The 17,531-nt window shown below is 40.3% G+C and overlaps 1 non-coding gene across 1 annotated transcript; it reads left to right on the forward strand.

Annotated features, from left to right (window-relative positions):
- Positions 1 to 17,223: 17,223 nt before the first annotated feature.
- LOC129076083 (U6 spliceosomal RNA) lies at positions 17,224 to 17,330 on the forward strand. Its single transcript, XR_008529698.1, has one exon. It is a non-coding gene; the product is annotated as a U6 spliceosomal RNA (small nuclear RNA).
- Positions 17,331 to 17,531: the final 201 nt, after the last annotated feature.

A 17,531-nucleotide genomic window follows, 5' to 3' on the forward strand; every position in this document is an offset into this window, starting at 1 on the left:
AATTACTTTGAGACAACTGTCAAGCCTATTTGAGAATGTTTTAAACTAAGGTTTCTAAAATGCTTTAGAGCAGATACAGCTTGTGAACCATAAGACAGTTTGCAGAACTAGAACACTGACCTGGAGAGATTAAAAATACTTGACCTGTCCCTTCTCTTCTTCTCATCTAATTTCAGGGATCAGGTCAGCCCTACGGGTTTTCTTTCAGCCATTTAAGTGTCCTTTCTGTATGACATTAAAGTTATTATTTGCACTGTTAAATCCTAAGCAGGAAAATTCCTTCGAGCTTCATTTACTTTTCTGATGCAAAGTCAGAACCTTATATACATGCATACATACACAGACACGCACACAGACAGACAAATAGACATATATGGTCAGCTAAAGAATTATTAGCACAAAGACACAAAGAGTATGAACAATGAACTCTCTGCTTCTCAGATTAGACATTTAGGGCACTAAAGACCATACCTACATTATGACACAATGCACAGCAATATCCTCTCTATCTCCTTTAAAATAAAAAGAACAGAAGTTGTCCCGAGCCTTCCTTTGACTAGGGGCAAACATTCAATAATGACTCACTCCATCCCCAGACTATGCAGTTTTCAAAGTGTCCCAGGTGAGGAAACTAACCAGTAGAGGACAATGGGGCAGCTGTGGGAAGCAGAGAGGAGAGGAAGCTGGAGCCAGGGGTAAACAATGGAAAGATCACTCAAACTTTGTTCTTGGTCCTCTCTGACAGATGGAGAAGCTGACAGGCCAACAAATCGTGGTACAGAGGTCACAATGCACCAGGGTGAACTGTGCCAAAATCATTCTTCAATCCGAGAAGCCCTACAGAGACAGAAAAGCATTGTCCTCACCTCAAAGGACACCGTCAAACTCTCACACTATGCTGACCTCCTTTTCTAGGTAAAACTTTTGAGAAGCCCATGAAACCAAAAGGGCTCTGGGTCCAAAAGATCATATTTTCAGAACAAATATCAAACTGGAGGTCCATCAAAGATATGCTGTTGTTTTGTTTTTGATTTGCATGAAAAGATGTGCCTAAATAAGTTGCACTGAGTGTAGGTTCGATAAGTCACTTTTACTGAATAAAATGAAATAACATGAAGTAGATGTTGTCCTCATAAACCCAAGACAATCATCCTTTAGGAAATCAAAACAGTGAAATATTTCAGATTTACCTCACTGAAGCTCTAACTGTGAAGTTTAGTGGATACTATTTCTACTTCCCACAACTAGAGAGCAATCAAAACAGGATCATAAACATTTCAGGGGAAAAAAGTAATTTATATTTTTCCCTTACCCTGGATAAAAATATGGACTCTATGGAGACAAATAGAATTTCTATTTTTTAAATAACTTCCAAGATTTCTTCCAGTGCCTATGCGATGGAGAATATTGTTACCTGTGTTTATGTGATGCATTATTTGAGAATAGGGAGGACTCTTTACCCCACCCCACCCCAAAAAACTATTCCAACAAGTGTATATTTAAGTTACAAAATTTTTATTTATATACAACCTTAGAAATTTTACTTCTGTGTGAAGGGAGATACATCCATCCACAATTCTATAAGTTGTCCTTGTTAAAAATCTCAGTAGACTGATTCCTCTGTCTCATCTAGAAAAGTCAGGAAGTCTGGGATCCCTGGGAATAAGAATCCCAGGGGAATTTTTTGTCTCCTATTGACAGACAGAGAATGTGCAAAGAGATAATCAACTAGACTGTGAAGTTGCAGACCAGAAAAGACACTCTGTACCCCCAAGACCATCTGTGGTATTCAGCCTTGAAAACCAGTAAAAATACAAGGGACTAAAGTAATACTTCTTCGTCAGGCAGCTTTGCCATGTAGGTTAACTTAGAGATAACTAACAGGACTTCACTCCCACAGATGATCAAAGCTGGGAGGGCTCCAACTACATCATGAACCTCCTTGGGCTAATCCTGTCCACATAATAACCTGGAACCAGTAGGGGCAATTAGGACGTATCTACCGTAGGGAAGCTGGTGCTAAAAAGGATATAATATCCAAAGGAGATCCTGGTTCCTATGGTCTTAGAAACAAGCAAGAATTGCCTGACCTGGGGCTGGGAGGGACAATAAATCAAGAGAGTTTCTGACAAACCTTCTGACACTCAGCAAGTGTCAATACTGTTAGCAACCACATTCTTTATACAGGAAATAATATAATCATTTTACCTGTATTAATGCATTTAATCATCACCACTACGCTATCAGAAAGATAACCATTATCACCTCCATTTTGATAAACTAAAGTTTATCAAAGTTAAATAAGTTGCCCAACTTTACAGACATGTGATGCAACCAGGAATCCAACTCAGAAAGTCTGTCTACAGACCCATGCTATTATCTATGGCACTATATTGTATATTTCTACATCTATACACGTAGCATGTGTGTGTGTGTATGTTTATGTGTATGTGTGCAGTACAATGATATTAAATCCATGCAACCTGTCATAGAAACTGAATTGTTGTAAGGTATATACTTTTAGCAGAAATACTTTGGAGTCATAAAAAGAATAAACATGATAAGAAACAACAGATAACAAGGTCAAAAGATTCCCAAGCCTACAGAGTGGATTAGAGACTCAGCAGATCTCCAGAGGATTCAATCTGCCAAATAAACAAAATACTTTCTTCTAGAGAAGTCATTAACATTAATAACTGTGAGCACGGAAGATAATTACTTGACCAGACTTTCCCTACTGTATAATTCTCTTAGTGATGTGGATTGGACTAAGGCCACAAAAATGAATTTCAGCTTTGTTGAAATTAGATCACCAATTTCCCTGGTAGCCAATATTTATTAGTAGGAAATCCTAATCACCTTATTAGAGGAGCAGCACTCACCACCACCTTTGTGATGGGTGGGTAAGAAGGGATATCAACGAAGGTGTTTGGGGACAGAGCAGACCGCAGAGGACCCGCAGCACCTGTCCCTGTGTGGACGGGGTACTCTGCTTCAAAGACATAAGCAAATTGAGCAGAAGGGCTCTAAATAAGTCACCTGATCCTGTTTCATGCCTTCAGGGAGATGGATGCTTACACCAACAAGATCAATGATCTTTTGCTACACCTTCTGCGTTTCCAGGGACAGAGGTTCCACCTTGCCTTCGGGTGCCTCATCTGAGTTTTTTACAGCACTGGCAGAAAAGAAATTCTACTTCTGCCCGAGAATAACCTTTAGTTTAAATTAAATCTATTTCCCTTGAGGGTTCCATGAGCATAGAAAACTGTTTTGTGCCCTCCTCCTAGGGGTACCTATTATGGGCAACATGATATTTTTTTCCTTTGTACTTTTCATAATTTTCCATTTTTGCTACATTTCTTTTAAAAACCCATTATCTCATTTTTCAGAGCAAAAGAACTATTTTTATAGGTATCTTTCCAGCCTCATATGCCAATTACATATGTGATTTTGTAACTATTCTCATATGTCATTAATTATTACTCTTTCCTACAGAGTAGTAGACTTTAACCTAAGTCTGTGCATGGATTTCACATAGTCCATGAATTCTGTGAAATTATCTATAAAACTTTATGGAGACACGTGTGTGCTTTCTTTCAAAGAAAGGAGTTGACTGCTTTCCTCAGATTCCCAAAAGGGTGCATGACCTGACAAGAATTAAAAACTCTCACTTAGTAACAATACTTTAATGTAATATTCCACCATATTAACCACTCTTGCTGTTATAAATTAAACTTCAATAAACCCTTGTATAACTAAATCTTTTCATGACACTCCACCAAATTTCTTTAGGGGGAAAAAAAATCCTGAAATGGGAATTTCTCCAAGAATATTTGCGGTTGAAGGCTTTTAATATATGTTATTAAATCTCCCTGCAGAAAGGCAGTACCATTCAGAGTTCTGCTGGGACTTCATGAAAACAGCTCTTTTTTCAGACAAGCATTGAACGAGTCTTATTTTTTTTAATTTTTCCAGTTTTATTGGCTAAACTAAAATACTGGTGTTTGAATCTTTTTTCTTTTTAGGTTCAGGGAGCAGGATGATTTGTCACACACTAGTAAGGGTTTGAGGTACTCAGAGCATAAAAGAAGAGTTACGTCTGTCCTGGCTGGCCTTAGCTCTACTCCCACAGCAACATGGTGTTGAAATCCGCTCCAACCCACAGGTCTTTCAATATAATGATTGTGATTAGCTAATCTTGTAATGATTTTTATGGTTTTGGTTTCCTAAGTGTTTACTTTCACACTTGTATAATTGTCTTTTGTACTGTTTGTCCAGGACTGTGCTTCCTATTTAGTATCTCTTGTTCTGTTTGATGTAGCATCATCTACAGGCTAAATAAGCACACTCTCAGTGTCTACCTCCAAAAAAGAAGACACTCTTCCCTGGCTGGTGTGGCTCAGTGGATTGAGTGCCAGCCTATGAACCAAAAGTTTGCCAGTTCAAATCCCCAGTTGGGGCATATGCCAGGTTACCAGTTCCCTGGTTGGGGGCCCGCAAGAAACAACCAATTGATGTGCATTGGTGTTTCTCTCCCTCTCTTTCTCCTTCCCTTCCCTGCTTTCTAAAAATAAATAAATAAAATCTTCCACAAGGAAGGAAGGAGGAGAGGAAGGGAGGGAGGAAGGGAGGGAGGGAGGGAGGGAGGGAGGGAAAGAGGGAGGAAGGAAATGGCTCCAAGGATGATAACATCACTTGACATACACTCCTTATGTTGATACCAGATCTTGGAAACCATTTTTCTAGGAGGATCATCAAGTAAATTTTGTACCTAACTGTAACTCTGGAACTGAACTCTGGCTGAACAGAACATAAAATCACACCAAAATCAATGTAGATAAGAGTGACTAGAAGGTCCTTATGGTGATTAAGGGGGTGAACTTTTGCAGTTAGAGATCCTGGGTTTAAATCCCAGCTCTTTCCCTTGCTACCTGTCTAACCTTGGGCAAGTGCCTGCATGGGTCTAACCTTCATCACACTTTAAATGGACTGATAAAGGCACTTGTTTGGTGAGTATGCCAGAAGTTGCCTTCATGTAAGTTTTTGGGAAGCTGCAGTACTCTCTACACAATATTTATGAACTTTCATATACAAAAGAGTAACTTCACATTGCCATCCTCCACACATGCTCTGTCTCCTTTTTCATGCCCAGCTTTTTTCTATTATATTTCTTATTATCTTCCATAGGATGTATTTCATTGTTTTTCATCTGACATTTCTCACCATAATGTAAACCCCATAAGAACAGGCCTTTTTCATTTTGTTCTCTGCCTTCACACTAGCACCTTGGGGAATAAGAGAATATGGTCATTGTGAAGATTGAATGATTCCATGTGTCTATAGCAATGTATTAGTTTCCTAGAGCCACCATGACACAGTACCATAAACTGATTGACAACAGAAATTTATTGTTTCACAGTTCTAGAGCCTGGAAGTCCAAGGTATTGGCAGGATTGGTTCCTCCTGAGGGAGAATCTGTTGCATGCCTTTCTCCTAGTTTCTAGTAGTTTTCTGGCAATTACTGGAGTTTCTTGGCTTAGAGATGCATCACCCCAACCTCTGCCTTAAGCTTCACATGGTGCTCTCCCCATGTGCTTGTTGGTCTCTGTGTCCAAATTTCCCCACTTGAAATAAGCACACATTCATATTGGATTAGGGCCCACTCCAATGATTATCAGCAGACTCTATATTTCTAAATAAGGTTACATCAATAAGCACATGGAATTAGGATTTCCATATTTTGAGGTGAGGCACAATTCAATCCACAAAAAGCAGATAGCACACTGCGCAGCATTCTGTTGGCACTTGATCCCTATTAACTCTTCTTATATGTTCACACTACAGGGTCATTACCTTAGGAGAAAACTAGTTTGGTCTAGCATGACAGGTTCTCTCTTTGAGGAGATACTAACCAGACTTGCACCTCCCTCCACACTGGCATGATTCTGACCCATGGGGAGAAGAGGCAGTTATGAAATCAAAGCCTTTGCCATCATTGCAAAACCATTATTTTATAGCAAAGAAGGGAGAGGCTAAAAGGCAATGACTTCTGTGAGGTCTTACAATAAGTTAAAGCAAAAGCAGGACTAGAACCCAGGCTTTCTCATTCCTGGATCCTTTCCTCCATTATATAAATCTATCTACATATAGTTAAAATAATTATTATTATGGACGTGTTAAAAAAAATAGGTTGATTAGAGAATATTAGAGAGTATTTTGCTCATAGATTTGTCTGAATGATTAACACCAAGTAGAAAAAATGTTGACTAGAAAAACAAATTGACTGATAGTCAATTGATCCTTGATAAAGAAGCAAAGGCAATACAAAGATAGCCTCTTCAATAAATGGTGCTGAAATAACTGAGTGCAAAAACTGCAAAAAGAAAAGAGTATAGACACAGATACCCTTCACAAAAATTAACTCAAAAGACAGTATTCCTAAACATAAAACACAAAGCTATCAAACTCCTAAAAGATAATATAGAACGCAGAAGACTTTAGTGTGGTGATGCCTTTCTAGATACAACACCAAAGACAGGAACCTGAAAGAAATAACTGATAAAGTGGACTTCCTTAAAATGTAAAACATCTGCTCTGTGAAAGACATTACCAAGAGAATTAGGAGATAAGCCACAGATTTGGAGGAAAAGTTTGTAAAAGAGATAAAGGAGTGTTATCCAAAATATACAAAGAACCCTTTAAACTCAACAATGAAGAAGCAAACAATGCTATTTAAAAATGGGCCAAAGGACCTAACTGACAACTCGGCAAAGAAGATATATAGATGACAAATAAGCATCTGAAAAGATGCTTCACATCAAGAGTTGCCAGGAAAATGCTAATTAAAACAACAATGAGATACCACTACCCACCTACTAAAATGGCCAAAATTAGGATCACTCACAACACCAAATGCTGATGAGAATGTGGAACAACAGGAACTCTTATTCATTGCTGGTGAGCATGCAAAATGGTACCACCACTTAGGAAGACAGTTTGATGATTTCTTATAAAGCTAAACATACTCTTTACCATATGATACAGCAATCACACTCCTTGTTATTTACTCGAAGGAGCTGAAAATTTATTTCCACACAAAAACCTACACATTGATGTTTATAGCATACTTATTCATAATTACCAAAGCAGATCTGGAAGCAACCAGATGTCCTTCACTAGGTGAATGGATAAATAAATTGGGCTACATCCAGACAATAGAGTGTTATTCAGAGGTAAAATGAAATGAGCTATTAAGCCGTGAAAAGACACAGAGGAATCTTAAATGCATGTTACCAAGTGAAAGAAGCCAATCTGAAAAGGATACATACTATGTGATTCTAACTATATGACATCCTGGAAAGACAAAACTGTGGAGACAAAAAAAAAAATCAGCAGTTGACAGGGGTAGGGGGAAGATGAATGAGATAGAGAAAAACTTCTATATGACGTTATTGTGATGGATGGATATCACTATATATTTGTCCAAACCTGTAGAATGTACAACACCAAGAACTCTAAGATAAATAGTATGGTCTTTTGAGTGATTATGATGTGTCAATGTAGGTTCATTCTTGGTTAAAAAAAATATACTAATCTGGTGAGTGATGTTGATAATGAGGTAGGTTATGTGTGTGTGTGGAGGCAGGGAGTATATGGGAAATATCTGTACCTCTTCCTCTATTTTGTTTTAAGTTAAAATTGCTCTTTAAAAAAACAAAGTTGTATCAAAAATTGAGACATTTCTGGCCAACATTAACTACCTTATTTAATCAAATCTCATATTTCTCTTATTGTAAGAGATGCCATTATTTTATCTACCACCAAAAAAGGAATAAAAAACCCTGCCAATTAATGTGTGTCTACATTTTAAGAAAGATTGCTCACAAAATTTGAGGTGTTTAAGTGTGAAAGTATCTTGAGCCTCAAAAGCCTTAAAACATGGCAGCATAGTCCCTCAGTCACTGGACTGAAATTCTATTTATAGAAATTCTATTTCCTAGACTGGCTTCATATAATGCAGCTTTATAGGAAAATAGGTAAAATAGACTTTAAGACACACAGAGCTGTCCACCTAGACCCCTTGAGCAATCTAACACATCCTCCTGATGTTTCTATCCTCCAGGAATTACAAGTAACCAGTAGGAGAGAACATTTTGAATCAAAGAGATGAGAGTGGAGAAGAGGGGAACACAAAGCAATTCTCTGCCAAGGCAAATATACAGGCAAAGGGAAATGAGACAATGACATTTCCTTCATAATTTTCTAAAGGAAAATTATAAAGAATGCATCAACCAGTATCTGGAACTGAGACAACAGCTGGAGAGGTATGATGAGCCCCCTGTGAGGATTAAGAACCGGTGAGATTTATTCTGCTGTCTACAGCCTGGCACAAGACCAGAGTCGACTCTGGCTGGTATTTACAAAGAACTGGTGAGGGGCCAGTTGGCTGCCAGGGGCTTGTTTCTCTATCATTTGTCACACACAAAGTGCTCTGCAGCTGGAAACAGAGTCATGATAGCTGTAGCCAACCCAGCCTGGCAATGGAAGCAGCCATCCCTCCCTTCTACTCCCAACCCCGTCCTCAAGAGCAAACAACTGGCAAAAGCCCAGCAGCGTTCAGCGAGAAAGGAACCACGGAGGCCACGGGGTATGGTTAACTAGCAGAGACAACTTGCCATGACAGTCATTCACTAAGTATTTCTTCTACACCCACCATGTCCTAGGCCTCGGGGATACAGTGGGAAACAAGACAGCACACACATTCTGAATTTTTGATTTGGAATAATTTTTGTGCCCTGGGCTCTTCATGTCTACTTTCGGTTGCAAGGGAAGGAAACTGCCATAGCTTGTCCCTTTGTTCAGTCTGTTCCACAGCTTCACACTCTGCCACCAGCTCACATTTTCCTACCCTCCCCGCCTTTCCACGCGATCAGTCATAGGAATGCCAGCTCAGCAGAGCAGCCCAGGAAAATGAACAGCCCGGCTAAGTGAAGAAGTCAGCATTTCATCACAACTTTGGAAAATTGGGAAGTAGCTCATAGTAGAAAAAGGAAAAAGGACAGATAAGAGGGGCATGGTTGCAATTAACAAGAAACAGTATAGCCTCACAGCCTCCAACCCTGCGCTGAACAAATCGGTGCAGTTTCCTTGGGAGGATAAACACTGGTGGCCATTCAAGCTGACAGTGGGAGCTGGACAGTTGACATTTACAACAATGCTCAATGCAAATCAAGGCACTTGCCCCCAGAAATGGAATTTCATAGATTTATCCTTTGAAAGGCCATTTCTCTGACTAGTCTGGGTCAGCAGTTAAGCTGAAAGAGAAATATTTCTATTATTTGGGAAATTTCTCCAAAGCGTCTAGTTCATTAGGCAAGAGAGGCCTTTAAAAGTCTGATTCTGATGTCGTGGTCAGGCAAACAGAATGAGAAAACATCAAAGAACAACCCCATTTCCAGAAATGATTAAATACTTCCTCTGAAGTCCCTCGTGTTCCCAGTGCGGGGGTTGGACCTTGCAGCCCAGGTGTCCTGGCACCATTCCAGCTCTGCAAATATCTGCAAATAACATGCTCCGATAACTCTCAAGGCTTCACCTTGAATAAGCAAAACTTTCCATGCATGCCACTGCCATTTGCTATTCCAGAGATGGATTAAAACCCAGAGCTACTCAGTAGGCAGCTGACCTAGAAAAGCCGCAAAGACTCAGGCTTTTGCACCTGCTGTTCCTTCCACCTATGCAACTGTGACCCCTTACAACAATCAGTGACTCCCAGGTGCACTGTTTTATTTTCCTCGTAGCACTCAATATTTGAAATTATCTCAATTATTGGTTTGCTCGTTTATCACAGTTGGCTTCCTGAGAATACAGAGTGTGCCTGCCTTATTCACCTCTGAATCCTTGGTTGAAAGGGCGCTTGGTTGAAAGAGCACTTAAATGCTCACACAATATTTGGAACAAAAATAAATGAGTCATTCAGGGAGTGGGAGCTGGAAGGAGAGGTTCCTGCCGCTGCACAATGCCACACAATATCGCTTTTCCCCAGGAGCTCTGAGGAGACACATGTAGTGTCTTACTTTGAAACCAATCCTCCAATCAGCTATTTAAATAAGAAATAGAACCTCACTGAACACCAGGGGAAAAAAATGAGTCATTCAAATTATTTGAACTAAAGTTCTATAATAATAATAAAAGATATCTGTCATATAAGATTGTTTTAAAGGTCAAGTGAGATCATATTAATAAAAGCAGAGTGTGGAACATTTAAAGTATTCAATTAATATTAATTTAAAAATATATTAGCAGTCCCAGTTCCACAAAGAACTTTTCTCAGGTGACTTTCTAGAAACCAAAAAATCTGAAATAATTTACATAGTTATTATATATCATATTTGTAACATTCTAAGCTACCATCCACTGAAAATGCATTATAAATTTTTTTAAAAAAATTTGTTGTATAAAACCACTATATCACCTGTAAGGTATACCAATTTCAAAAATGCAGAAAAGTGAAAAACTTTTTAATGTGACATTACCTCTCCCTGGGAAAAAAATAAAGCTACACTGTAGCTCAAAGGAATAACTATGGGTACAATTTCCAGTGATGCAGCTAGGTTGTGGGAAAGGTAGTGGGGAGGGAGCCTTCCTCACACCTTGGATCATACCGTGTGGTGCTACATCCTGGCCCAAGGTTGGCGTGTGAGCCACTGCTCTTGCTTTTAAACTAGGAAATAAGCAAAATAATGAGCAGACACACAATTAACTCTCAATTAGCCTCAGTAACTGGTGTCAGGATATGCTTGACTAGGCAAATACCCTGAGAAATCAGATTATTAGAAGGCAGCGGCTGTAAAGGACAGAATAAGGGGACGCCCCCTTTTACCGTAGGAGAGACAAAGATTAAGCTAAACTCTCTTTCATTAAGTAAAATCAGATTTGTTTGCTCGCCGACGGAAATCCTGATGGGGGGGGGGGGGGGGGGAGTGTCTGTTTGTTTTTTCAGTCACCGTGCTGGACAGGACCTCTTTACAATCGGAAGTTTGTACCTTTGACTACCTTCACCCATGTCGCGTTCACTTATTTTAATTTTGTTGTCTCATTCTACCAGCACTCCATTCCTGGGCAGCAGGGTTAATGACCAAATAACAGGGTGGCGAGAAAATAAGAGGCCTAGAAAGTCCAGCAACTTAATAGCCGAGGCAGAATGGACCCATCCCTCTTTCTCTCAGGAATCTCTAGTTTCTTCTACCGAATGAAAAGTAGTGCAGGCCCATCCATAGCATTTAATGTGCTTCCTCTTTTCCCACTTCTCACAAACTTGAGTCAGCAACAATGAGAGTTCAAAGGCCCCAGAATAAAGGCTTGGATCCTACAGAGAAAAGACAAGAGGCATTTCCCCATCAAAGCCTTGGTGTTGATGTCCATACTCAAGGTGAGTTTCTCCCACAGTGAGATGTCAGGTTATTTTTTGTTTTAGACCTGCACATACTACAAGGAGTTGGGCTGGCAGTTGATGTATTCGAGGGCTCTAGAATACATCGGGTGCCCTGTGGCCTGTTAGGGGTAGAAGGCATTACCAGCAAGTCACGGTCTTCTGCTTATATTTCTCTCTCCCTGCCCCCTCAAACAGCGGACTGGGGGGAGAGGAGGAGGGAGAACAAGGACAAAACTAAAAGGTCAATTTGCAAATGGGACATCAGTACATCTTCATAAGCCATCTGCCAAATTCTGGATCTGTGTATCCATTATATTGTCTGAGAAGGCAAAGTGGCCTACTTCTTGGACAGAAAAAAATTTTTTTTACAGCTTCAATAATCTTTACCCACTGACCTGAATAAAGATGGGCCATTTGAGGACAGGAGGAATTTCAAAAGCCGTGAATCCGGACAAGAAGCACCATTTCCAGAAAAGGCAAAACCCGGGGTGAGACGTAAAATGCTGAAATTTCATTGTGATTTCTGTTGTGGTTTGCTTTGTTCTGTTTTCCTTAAAAGGAGCTTATAAATCAATTGCCTTCTTTGTGCCTTCCTCTGCACAATACAGGGCAGATTGCCCAAAGGGGAAAAAACGCTTCATCCTTGTCAGACTAAATAGCAGCTGGGGTCTGGGCACCGCATACTAGAAAGGGAGCAGCCATGTGTGGTGCTCGTACAGCCTTTCTGCCCATCCCAGCGCCAGCTTCCTGTGCTCGGCAGCAACCTGAGAAGGGCTTCCCAGCAGAGCCAGGCACACCTCGGCCGCCCTCCCCCCTGGCTCTGAACACCAGCCCAGCGTGCATTTCCTATGACACAACCCCACTCCACGAGTTCTAGGAGCTCTGGAGGGACCCCATTCAGATAACCAGCTGACCAGATAAGCATGTCAGGGGGTCACCCAGCCTGCGCTGGGCAAACAAGTCAGCTGAGTGGCTGCAAGAGACACAGGATGTCATCAGGAGGTGGACCCTTATACTGTTAAATGCTATTCTGCCTCACACCACACATATCCAAAACGATTGAGTGACTACTCTGATCCGGATAAAACCTCGTTTCTTCCAGGGCTCTCTGGGGTAACTAAAAAGCCCCTTCCATCTTCACAGACGACCATGTTAGTATGTTCTCACTCCTTCCCAATACAATCCAAAAGGATTTTTTAAATAAGCAGGTGAAGTCTTTACAAAATGTGATCAGCTAACTGTTAATCTGGAGCAGCAGAGAGCTGACAGCGTGAGCCCACTGGCTCAGTGTTAATACAGTTGGTCCAAAGAGATATTTAAAATACCTATTTTAGCTCCCTTACCACATTTTTACTTCTGACCAGGTGAAGTAGTTTCTCTGAAAATGTAAGCTGGATGTTTATGTGAATGATTTTTAGACCTTATAAAGATAGCATTTGCTACTTTAAATTGACCAAAGAAAGCATGAATGCCCCAAATCAACAGCTTCAAACTCTGTGGACCCACCGTGAGAAATGTACTTCACATTGCATGCTCCCATCTGGATGTGTAACTGAAGTTTCACAAAAGAGCACCTCACCCTCGCTAGTTTCTAGTCGATATTTTCCTTTTAAAAAAATACTGCTGCAGATTGAACCCCACTACAGTCATGTGCCTCATTACAGTGTTTTGGTAAACAATACAGGGGGGAAATTTCCATTACCTTGGATGTAATAACACTACCGGGTTGAAAAGCTGTAATGTAACATCGTAGGGCAAGATGTTACTATTTACACATAAGTACGTGTTTGCGGTGATGTGGTGTAAACAAACCTACTGTGCTGCTAGTCACATAAAATTATAGCACCTAAACCATATACGGTACCTAATACTGGTTTATGTACTTACCATACTAGACTTCCATCATTTTTTTAGAGTGTGCTCCTTCTACTTACAAAAAATAAAGCTTCCTGTAAAATTCATAGTATTCCATGCTCCACTGGGAGCAGCCTCACACATCTTATGTTTACAGCACCTCTTGGCTGTACCATTTTCTCTTGTACTTGATTCAACTTTGTGTTTTGAACACTAAGATGCTGCACGGGCCTGTAGCCTGGGAGCCACAGGCTATACCATGTAGCCTAGGTGTGCAGTGGGCTGTACCACATCTAGGTTTGTGTAAGTGCATTCTGATGTTCACACTACAACAAATTCATTGAAAGATCCATTTCTCCGAATGTATCTCTGTCATGAAGTGGTGCACGGCTGTATATACTGAGTTGAAAACCCACTAATGGGTTGAAACTAACATTTTTTAATCATGCTTTAAATTACATCTAGGAAAAGAAAACTACTAAAACTCCCCTTTCTATTTTTCTAATATCTACTGCCCTTAAACAGCCACATGTTATCAGACATGCATTGTTACGTTTTCAGGGTGAACAAAGCGGTAAGGGGTTGGGAGGATTGAAAAAGTATATAGTACCAAAAGAACACTTTTAGAGATTGAGGAAATAGCTTCAAAACTCCCCCAAAAGATGCCTCATAATGCCTCATTCAACCAACAGACTCTGAGTCCTCCCAGGAACCATGCTCCTGGTGGTGCGCGCTAGAGACGAAGTAACAGGACTTTCTGCTGCTTGTATATTCACTCTGCAGACAGACCCTCTACACACAGTGGGGGCCAAAGGAGCGGCCCAGGCAGAAGCTGCCTCTTTGCTCTTGCTTCCAGGAAAGGGATGCTCCGGAGTCCACGTGCCAAACCCTCACACTGGAAGCTGCAGGAAGACCTGAGCCCTCTTCCCCTTGCATTTTCACAGAGAGGGAAGAGGAGTCCCTAAAATAGAGGTCATCCCTGAAACACCACCAAATTTCTCTGACCAAGCCCTAGTTACTCACATGACAAAAACCAGGTGATGGAATTGGTTTAAATTCAAGAGTCTGAATTCTATTAGTGATTAATGGTAATATATTTTACATCGCGGCAGGGATAAAGAGTTTTTAAAGCACCTTTCCGGGCCTCACCCATCTCCTTCCATTTCCTCTCTTGATAGACAATAGGCGAGGGAGGGAGGGAAGAGAGACAGAGGAGAAGGAGGAGAAAAGGAAGGAAGGAAGGAAGAAATGAAGGAAGGAGAGAGGGAGGGAGGAAAAGGAAAATAATAAAGCTAGGATCTAATCAGATATCAATTCAATTAAACCCAGATAACTTTTCCTTGTACCTTTACAGTACATCTTACAAAGCCACATGAGACCCAAAAATATTTGGAGTCTTATAAAGCTGGTTCTTTATTAAAAAGGAAAAAACAGGGTAAAAGTAATATAATTTATATTACAGTTTAAAGCACATCCTCAGTGCCTTTCTAAAGGTGATAAGGAGTAATCAGTAAAAAGTGTGAAGACCACCCAACCATTATCGTTTTGTCTAAAATAGCCCCTATGGATTTTCTACTTCTTAAATCATTTCCATGGGTTACCCACTCCATGGGCTGTTTCTGCCTCTTTTTTCAATCAATCTAAACATCCGAAAGTGCCCACAGCTAACATTAGAGTTAATTATCCCTTTTCCAAAACTCTCTTATGATGTTTGGCATAGGGTGGGGACAGTAGGCAACCAGAAAGACAGTGATTTTACCGGGATGGCAAGCAAAGACTAAAAATGTTTTCTAGAGAATTAAACATAAAGTGAACTTGACCTCTCGCCTTTAATTCCAAAGGCCTTCAGGTTTTCTCTTAATGACATCTTGAGGCTCTTGAAGACCTCACATCAACTGATTGCCTGTCCCGTTTCCATGGCCAACGTACGTGTGAGCAGACTCGCCAGCAGGCAGGCAGTGTTTTCAAGCCAATCATGAAGCAAGTGCCTAACTTAGAATGAGCCTAAGATGTGTTTGCATTCTCACTCCATTTTGTTCATGCAAATAAAACTTAATGTTTGATAGGTTATCAGCAGGGCCCAATTTATTAAATTTTCTTCTCTCAGCAAGAATCTTAATTTACACAAGATCATGTTCAGAATTCCCTGATATCAGCAAACTAAGTGAAAAACATGTGTGTGTGTGTGTGTGCGCGCGCGCCAAAAGTTCATTAAAAAACTTCAGCTCAGCTCTAACTGTGTGGGGCTCAGTGTTTTGAGCCTTGTCTCACAAACCTAAAGTTTGCCTTTTCAATTCCTGGTCAGGGCACGTGCTTGAGTTGCGGGCCAGGTCCGCAGCTGGGGGTGTGCAAGAGGCAAGAGAATGATGTTTCTCTTGCACATTGACGTTTCTCTCTCTCTCTTTCTCCCTTCTTTCCCTTCTCTAAAAATAAATAAATGAAATCTTTAAAAAAAAAAAAAAAAAGGCTTCAGTTCAGGGTTAAAACGAAGCCACACTGCCCTCCCTAGAAGTAAAAGCATTCTCCATAGAAGAAATTAGCTTGATGATTCAGTAAAGTTAAAAGTTAGGTCCATGTTTCCGTAGAAGAAAGGCACCACCAATGTGGTATTTGTCACTTCCCAGAGCACCTCCTTAAATAAGGTTTTCTCTGACAATAACCATGTCACGAATGTGCTAGTAGGAATCAGAAGAACTGGGCTTCAAAACACCAGCTTTGCCCTCTACAAGTTTTGTGATTTGGAACGCATTGATAAATCTCTCTTGGCCTGTTTCCTCAACACACAGGAACATAAACACATGAAATCTCCCTAAAGAAATGCCAGTAGTTGATAAGATGATCTCAAAAATCATCTTCCATTTATAACATCATATTCTAAAAACAGGAATCCTTTTGACCCCTGACAAATATGTATAAGTTAAAAATACCCAAACTGCCCAAGAGTCCCTCACACATAAAAAATATCTTTTGAGTTTGGGATGGAAGTAAATGTCACACCAAGTCACAACTTCCAAGCCAGGGTCATTCATTCCTTCCTTTATTCAGACAGTCAGTAAAGTGTACTGACCATCTGCCGCATACCAGGCATTCTCTTGAGCAAAAGTGAACCTCAGAGAAAGAACAACAGGTTTCAAAGCCAGCAGCTCTGTAGAGAGATGGGCGGTGGTGGGCAGAAGGGAAGAGGGGAAGGAACGCGCTGGCATACCCCTCCCAGCCCAGCGACCCTTTCTCTTTCCCATCATAAGCATCTATGAAGTTATCGGACACGAAGTGTCAAAAGGGACCTAGAAGGAGGTGTATTAATGTTTTTAAAATAGACTTCACTTTTTAGAGCACTTTTAGGTTCACAGCAAATTGAGACAAATGTACAGAGATTTCCCAGACACTCCCTGTCTCCACACATACACAGCTTCCCACACCAGACCGGTACCTTTGCTACAACTGATGAGCCTACACTGACACATGATTGTACTTAGTCATCCCTTGGTATCCATGGGGAATGGGTTATAGGACCCCACTCAGACACCAAAAACTACGGACGCTCAAAACCCTTATGTAAAATAGCATAGGATTTCCATACACATCCTCCCATAATCTAGTAATTTCTAGATTATTTATATTACCTAATACAATGTAAATTCTAAGTAAATAATTGTTATATTGTATTGTTTAGGGAACAGTGACAAGGAAAAAACTCTATACCTGTTCAGTACAGACACAAGCAACCATCCTAAGCCTAACTACATAGTACACATCAGCAACAATGTAGCTTTTTTATGAATGTTTTAGGTCTGCAGTTGGTTGACTGAATCCACAGATCCTGATCTGCGAATGGAGAAGAGGGAGAGGGCCTACTGTATTTTTGCAACAGATGAAATTAGCATGTAACACTGATAATCAAAATACAAAACTACCTATTAATCTTTAGGATGTTAGCACTCGCTTCGGCAGCACACATACTAAAATTGGAACGATACAGAGAAGATTAGCATGGCCTCTGCGCAAGGATGACACGCAAATTCGTGAAGTGTTCCGTATTTTTTATATTTCATTGATCTACTTGATTATTTCTGCGCTGGTGTCATGTTGGTTTAATTGCTGAGACTTTAGAAGGGTTTTACATTTTTTAAATATTTTATATTTAACTTTAACATTTAAAAACAATAAACAAAATCAATTTGCATTTAAGAAAGAAAGAAAGAGAGAGAGATGGAACTATTACCTTTTGTGACAACATGGATGA

The sequence above is a fragment of the Pteronotus mesoamericanus genome, unplaced genomic scaffold (genome assembly GCF_021234165.1).
Source record: "Pteronotus mesoamericanus isolate MK-2021 breed Mesoamerican mustached bat unplaced genomic scaffold, CSHL_Meso_final contig_56, whole genome shotgun sequence".
Lineage (NCBI taxonomy): Eukaryota > Metazoa > Chordata > Mammalia > Chiroptera > Mormoopidae > Pteronotus > Pteronotus mesoamericanus.